Here is a 7,759-nt window from a genome sequence, read left to right as displayed (position 1 = left end):
GTACATACAGTGTTAATTCATGTGATATTTTGGTTCTTTTTTAGATAAATGAAAGTTGAAATTAAACATTAAAGTTTATTGAAAACGGATGAAATCTTGAAATAAGCAATTGTCGCAGTTTAATCCAAATATTTCTGCTCCTGAATGGAACACCATGCACTGTACGGCAAAATGTCTTTGCAGCACAATAATAATAAAAAATAAAACTAAAACTAAAGATCATTTCCACAATGTATATTTATCCGTCCCTGTTAGTAGTCTTTTTTTTTTTTTTTTTTTGCGCACAAGATGCATATAAATCCAGAGCAGTTACGTGAGGAGCAGCACAGCGGCGCACACATACACACTTCCTTCTCCGCCATGGGGCGCAAAGAAGCGAAGCGGGGAAGAGTGAAGCGGACACCGGCTAATCCGTTCGCCTTTTGCTGTGGACGTTATTAGATTACGGCGGAACGTTCGTCATCCGTGCAGCTGGCTGCTCCTGAGATGAACGCATGACGGCTTTTACACGTATTTTATTTATTTTTTTTTTTAAATACACATTCTCTCTCTTCATTCAGCTGATGTCGCCGCTGTTCGCCAACTCTGCGCGCCTCCCCCCGCCCCTTCCTGCTCTGTCTCACTACGCGGTTGGGAAAGCGAAGGGGGAACAGAGACTGTTGCTCTGTCTCCCTCTTACAGCGCTCTAAGTCCCGCAGCGGAGGCTTAAACTAAAGAAGAGAGACGGACTTTTTAGAGTACCAAACGTTGCTGCCATCTATTTTGTTTCTGTTTTTTTTTTTTTTTTTTCTTTTACTTATATGTAAGACACCGGCTTCTTCGTCTTGAACGCACCGTCACCGGAATATTTACCCACTTCCCAAGAAAAAAATAATAATAAAAAAAAAAAAATTAATTAATAGATAAAGTAAGTAAGGTGAGCGTTCAACCAAGCGAGCAGGTTGGTTGGATTAGTTGTGCTGGATGTTATTTCCTGGATTTCCTCTTTCCTGCGGCCGAGGGGGACAGCAACAGTGTGTGGAAAAGTAGATTTGAATGTTTAACATATGGCTTCGACGAGGATAACGCGGTAAGTCCTGCGCTGTATCCCTCTTAAACCCACATTCCCTAATGGGAAAGCTCTCTGTTTGCTCAGTGTTGACTTTAGAAAGCGCAAGCTGCAATTTCTAAGTAATGGGCACGTTATCTCGCTGCTGCTTTCATTGTTTTTAGCTGATCAAAAGCCTTCATATCTAACGCTCCTCTGTGTTAGGTCTATGCTTGTTATTTCTTGTTGTTTTTATAAGAATTTCCACTTGTGTGTGAGAAGGGAGCTGCTCATGAGACTCATACTGAGGAAAAGACGCATCAATGTGAGACTAGGCGTAGAAAAGTGTTGCGGCTGAAAGCATGTTTTTAGGTAAATGTGAGGATTCGCTGTCCGCGGTGCTGAAACCTCCTGATTGGATTTCTCTCTCTCTCTTTCCTGGTTTGGACGCTTCAAATGACATCCATTAGTCAATTCAACGCGAGTAAGCGCATTTGTATGCAATGCTCGTCTTAAATGTCACCTCTTAACCTATCAATTAACACTGACTTCCATGAGATCATAACGCACCGCACGTAGCCTGGTTGTATGTTCTTTTTTTTGTTTGTTTGTTTGTTTTTGTTTTTTTTCTCAAATTGAACGAGCTTCTGTGCAGAATTTGACATTTTCTTTTCTTCTACCCTAAAAATTCCCGACTGCCTCCCCAACGTGTGCAGCGTCATTTCGCCAGTGCGTCTTCAACTCCTGCAGCAGTCCCGTCAAAATCAGCCTAGGCCAGCCTTTGCGTCTTGGATTATGAAGAGTGAGAGAATCATCCGATTAGTTTAAATTACGACAAGCTGTCGCCTCCTCGGGGCAGGTCAGATAAAGAGGGCAGAAAGTTAAAGTTGACTCCAGGTTGGTGGTGGCTTCAAACGTAGGCTGTCCTTCACAGATGCTGCGTTTTTGCTCTTACGCTCCTGCCCTCACTGTGAACTTTTAATAATGTGTAATTATGTGGTTTGTGCAAACAGGATTAGCCATATATTGATCAGTGATGACAAACCCATGAGTCCACAATGTTTCTGTTTGTGTCCCAGTGAAGCAGAGTCAGTGTGTCTTGGTGAGTTTACCCAGTGGATTATGTGACGCTGCAGTCTACCTGTGCGTGAGAGTGTGATGCCAAACAGGATTGTGTGTGTGTGCGGGCTCCATGTGTGTGTGCGTGTGTGTGTGTGTGTGTGTGTGTTTGTAAATGTGCGTGGAGAAGGGGGGTCAGGCAGACAGAATGTGCTTTGTGAACTTGGGAGCCGTCAACTCCTCACTGTGTCAAATCCAGTTAGTCACGCTGGATGAGAGAGGAACCAGCACTTCGATCCAAATAACTGTGGCTATCTACACTTCTGTGATTCAGTGCCATGTGATATTTCACTTTGGTTGAATGTTTTTAATTTGGAAGTGCAGAAGAATTTCACTTTCACAATTTCTCCACGAAACAGCCTGTTCTGCCACTTGTGCATTACAAACTTTCGATCAACTAGAGAGCCTGTTTTTCACGTTAGAACTCCTGCTGTAAATGCACTTTGTTGAGATTTTCTGTGGTAGATAACACAAAGCAGCACTTAAATGTAGAGCGGATGAAAAAGGGAACAAGTAAAAGTCTGACAAATGTGCCAAGCATTTGTATTAACAAACCCATCAGTAGTTTGTAGAATCTCCTTTCACTTCACGTACAGCCACAAGTGTCTTTGGTTGTATCCCTGCCAGCTTTGCTTATCTAAAGATTAAATTATTTCTCCTCTTTGGAAAATAACTCAAACTCAGTCAGACTGGATGGAGTGTGTTTGTGAACGTACATTTTCTAGTTTGATGTTCGTATTCAAATCCATTTAGATCTGGACTTTGACTGGACCGTTTTAACATGTGAATTTGCTTCTATCCAACAAAGAGCTGGCTGCGTAGTTAAACTTTTTGTCCTGCCTTTAATCTTAAGTATTTGTAGAATAAAAAAATTCAAATGAGTAGTTCTTGTTTCAAGGAATAATTATGACTGGGGAGAGAGTTTGAACAATGCTGTATTCATTTCAAGTCAACATAAAAGTTCATATTCAAGTTTTACAGTATTAAAGAAAAGAAACTAATATTACTGTGGGTTCAGGAATGTTTTTTTATAATCTTTCTCTCAAAAATGAGAACTTCTAATTATAAGCAGAGTGTTGGTTTAGTTCTATTTTAGGTCGTGTCAGTGCAGCAGATCTTAATCATGATCCCTGAGCCTGAGAAATTTTCCGCTGTGCAGGGCAGACTTGGCTTTTCCAGGTCCCAAGGTTCACAATTAGGGAGCGGTGCTTCATAACGTTATCCCTGAAGGTTGACTTGTGAATTAATGGGAGTTTTTTTTTTATTTAATCAATGGGATTGAGATGTATTTAATTCCTTTCTACTGGGCTCAGTTTTTCACTGCCTTTTTGGTGTTTTGTTGTTTTTAAACTTGAGTAGTTATCATTGTTGTTAGCATAAGCGAGCACAATTGTCTGCAAAATGTCTCACTGTTTTAAATTACTGGATAGATTGGCACTGAAGATTACATTTTTGACTATTTAATTCTATTTTATCTATTATGCTGCCAATTATATCTCCTAAAATAACCTAGTTTTCTAATAATAACATTCTTACTGTTATTGATTGAACAATAGATAATGAAAATGAGTCTTGTTTTATAACAATACAACATTTAAGTATTCTCCAGAAAAGAAAAAAAAACTGAGAATATTGGGTGATGCATTTGTTATTAGTGAATGATTTTTGATTCTGTAAATGCTGTCTGGTTGTAATATCTCCCTTTTAAATAGGTATCAGAGACGTTCTTCCAAAAAGTTCTGTCAAATTATCGGACTTTATTGTGCTAAGCTACATGCCTGAATCGTATCAATCGGATGTTACATTCTGGAAAAAAACACTCGACAATTAAAGAAAAGTCAGCAAAGTATTTGGAATTAGGGATTAGTTTTGTTTCGTAAAGCCTTACTCAGGTTTCTTTACCGTCACCTTGATCTGCGCCTTCCTGACGGAGTGGATAACCTGATACACCGATGACAGACACACACACACACCTCGCTGTCTGGATTGCCTGAAATTCACACCTGCGCTGCAGCTGAGGGCAAAAGTTCCCAATGAGTCAATAAAAGCTTCACCACAGAAACACCGTGATCCCACAGCACCCAGTGACATGCACATAGTAATTACACGGGATATGAGCTGTCACATTCTGCTGGGAAAGGGGATCCGAGGGCAACGCTCTCCTTCACCTTGCCAATTAGAAAAGATTTCTGTCTCTGTCGGCAGTGAGGTTCTTTTAACTCTGTTTCAAGTTGGATTTGCTTCAAAGATGATGTAACAAATACATGGCATATCGTTGTCGTCAAGACCACCTAACCCCAAGACCTTGCAAGTCCAGACCGAGACTCTGAGTCAGGCAAGACTGAAGCCAATGAGAGACCAGCTGTGTCAACGTTTCTTTTGTTTTGGCTCTATTACAAAACTAAACATCACGAATCATCATTTCATGTAGATTCAAACTAAAGAATAAAATATTGTTTAGTTTCTCCGGATAATGTTAAATAGTTTTTCTTTACATGCATCCTCCATTATGCATTTAGTTACTTGTTCTTGCTTTCGGTGCATCGGGTCTTAACCCACCACTTTGTCATATGAACAAAAGCATCCATGCAGCTACTCCTTTAGAACAAACCTCCCACCGCCCTCCATACGTCGTCGGAGGATGTTGAAAGAAAGAAAAAGAAGAGAAACTCGATTGTAGTGCATAGAGCCAAATATAAATCTAGTTTTCCTGGAGCAAAAGAGCCTTTATCTCACTGCATAACCGGTATGGATTGCATCTGACTGTCCTAGAGTTTTGTGGTTGGGCACAAAGTTTTGCTGCTGCTGTTGGGAATTAGCGTTGCAGCTATGGCGGTGCGTTCGCCGACCACACAAATCTCCGATTTTTCAGGGGCTAATCAGCTGCTTTCCAGTCAAGTCAAGCGGTCAGTGAGGAGAGCAGCTGGTTCTGGTCCACAGCCAGTGGACTCCTGCATTGTTACTTTCTACTTATTGCAGGAATTAGGCCTTTTAAGTAAAAAAGCTGCTTTCTGTGTCTCTCTGATCAAAAACGCCAATTACTGCTGGGACTTAATAAGTTGGCACCGGTGTAATTTTATTTTATTTTATTTATTTTTTTCTGTCCCTAAGCAGATTAATTCAGGTCGCTCCTGTTTGATGCTAATTTGCAGTGTTTGTGTAAAAGTCTGCTGGGGTTTTTTTTTTTTAAACAAATACTTTTAATGACAAAAACAAGCTACACCTGCTCACTGAAAATAAATGCCCTTTTTATAGCTGCTTTTTTTTTTTTGACATTTATTATGTTGCACCTGTGATATCTGCATTTGGTCTCATCCCCCTCCAGACAACCTATTAGAAAGGTGTCAGAGTGAGTTAGGCTCACTTGTAGAATCAGGCTGAGATCTTTAGTTTAAGGCTCAGCATAGAGGAATCTGCTGTCCTCAGAGGGAGAAGGCAATTCCCTCTGCACATCAAAAGCATATGTTCTCTATCTGTTCATTTTATGCTGTTGGAGATTTATTCTGCTTACCCTAACACCTCTCTCTTTACCCAATGGTACCAGGTTTTTTTTTTTTTTATGTATGTGAAGTGTTGAGGTTTTTTATGCCCTTGCATAAATACACCCCCTGCTGAGAAGAGCTTTTTACTCAAGTGCTTCTTTTAAGCTTCACCAGACAGTTGTTGTTGTTGCAGCTCTGCTGGGATATATATTTGTCCTAATGCTCACAACAAGCTTGTACAGATGCATCTTATTGAGTTAGTCAGGCTTCTGTGAACACCAGCTGCATCTTAACTGACGGCATATTCTTTGGATTTATGAACTTTTAAGTGTTCCCGTCAGATGAAAGAGCATGTGGTGAAAGCCAAACATCATTTCCCAGCTTGTGTCAGCCAACCTTTCACCGCACATACAATGGGGTCTTTATGGGGAATATCTATCTAATGTCGCTTTTCAGCCTTTTTAGAAATCCATTCAGATCCGAGGAGCGCATTAGACGCCTTTCTTTGCTGTGATTGTTTTATTTTCTTGCAAATAAAAGCCGAGATGGAAGCGAGGGAGCACTTTTTCTAATATTTGCTTTATTTTTAAGTACACAGTTCAAACCGGCTCATGTTTCTTTAACTTTATTCCTTGAACCTCTGCATTTGGATCCTAATGACATTTTGTCAACAGACTCTTGAGCGAGGCGCTGGTCTGAATTTATATCAGTAAGGGAAATGAATACAAATTCAGGAAAACATTCAAGGCATTTGTGGTTTTTACAAGATTATATGCCTGCCAGCCAAAATACAGACCACAATCTGCATATCTGGCAACCCAGGCAGTGAAATTCAAAAGAGAGACAAAATAGCAAAAGCTGCCTTGCTCGTTTTTCTTTGCGACCAATTATTTATTGTTTATTCCTCATAAAGGGCACTATAAATTCTCATACCATATCCAGTAATGAGTAAATAAAAACTAACAATGGATTGTAAAACCACACCAAAAACTAAAAAGGTGAAGGAACTGGCAACAAGATGGTAATTTACTGCCCTAGCCAAGATTTTATTAGAGCACCAGTTTCCATACTGAACGTAAATGATTTTTTTTCTGTTGTTTTTTAATTGTAAGTGGTGGGATATGCTGTATAAGAACATCCTTACTGGTGAGAGAGAGCCCCATGGTAAGATTAATTTAAGTCAGTTTTAATCCTGTGTGGTAAAAGTTCTGACAGCCCTCTGCCCCAACTTAATACCCTAAGAAGCTTTCTATCTGATCAGAGGCTCCTAAACCTCTTCAGTGCCAGACTCACATGAAAAGTAATTAGTCTGTGAGTGATAACCATACACTAATTTAACACAGTTCTGTGTTTTCTGCGGATAGCCACTGATTCCCTCTTCTGAAGCTCAATAACTACGTTCTGTTATTGACCAACACAAAGGAGCAAAAGTTGTGAGGTAGAAGGACAGCTTTTACTTTTATTCACACAATAAATCTGAAGTCTCCATTCCCCCAGAGTCAGTACTTTGTAAAATCACCCTTCCCTACAATTATAACAGCAAGTCTTTTGGGGTATATCTTTTCCAGCTTTCCACAGCCAAACGCTAAAATTTAATGAAGTCTTCTTTTGCAACAGCTGAAGCACAGTAAAACGAAAAGGCAAGCATGTGCTCAGGGACTTCTGAATTCAAATTCAAATTTAAATTCAAAAATACTTTATTGATCCCAAAGGGAAATGAAATATATCTGCCAGCAAAGGTTCAAGGAATCCTCAAACAGGCATTAAAGAATCGAAGCAACGCTCCAGGTACATTTTGGTGAGGACATAACATTTAAACATTACATAAAGCTCAAAAAAGTCAGTTTTACATAAAACCTCCCTTTTAATCTGAAATTATAGTTCCATTTATCTTTACCATCAACTCTGCCCATCTTTGTTGACCCTTCTGAAGAAAAGCATCTGAACCAGAACTTGATGCTGGTTCAGATGTTTGACACGGTGTATGCAGTGTTTCCCCCCACCTCGAATTCAACATATGAGCCTGAAAGTGATATTTTGGTTTCATATTACCATTGTAACCCCTCTGGGTTCCCAGAACCATAACAAATGTAAGGTATCTAAATGCATTTATTAAAAAGAATTCATTTAT

The 7,759-nt window shown here is 39.7% G+C and overlaps 1 protein-coding gene across 1 annotated transcript in view; it reads left to right on the top strand.

The window, feature by feature from the left end:
• The first annotated feature begins 365 nt into the window (after positions 1-365).
• LOC106954776 (protocadherin-15-like) overlaps positions 366-7,759 on the top strand; it is a 182,362-nt gene continuing 174,968 nt past the window's right edge. The window contains exon 1 of the mRNA XM_015044523.1: positions 366-1,069. The gene's annotated coding sequence lies outside the window, so the exon portion shown is untranslated. The remainder of the gene's footprint in view (positions 1,070-7,759) is intronic.

This window comes from Poecilia latipinna, unplaced genomic scaffold, assembly GCF_001443285.1.
Source record: "Poecilia latipinna isolate Pla-1442-1.1 unplaced genomic scaffold, P_latipinna-1.0 Scaffold680, whole genome shotgun sequence".
Lineage (NCBI taxonomy): Eukaryota > Metazoa > Chordata > Actinopteri > Cyprinodontiformes > Poeciliidae > Poecilia > Poecilia latipinna.
Note: the sequence above shows the minus strand (reverse complement) of the source record. Positions and strands in the feature narration are given on the sequence as shown.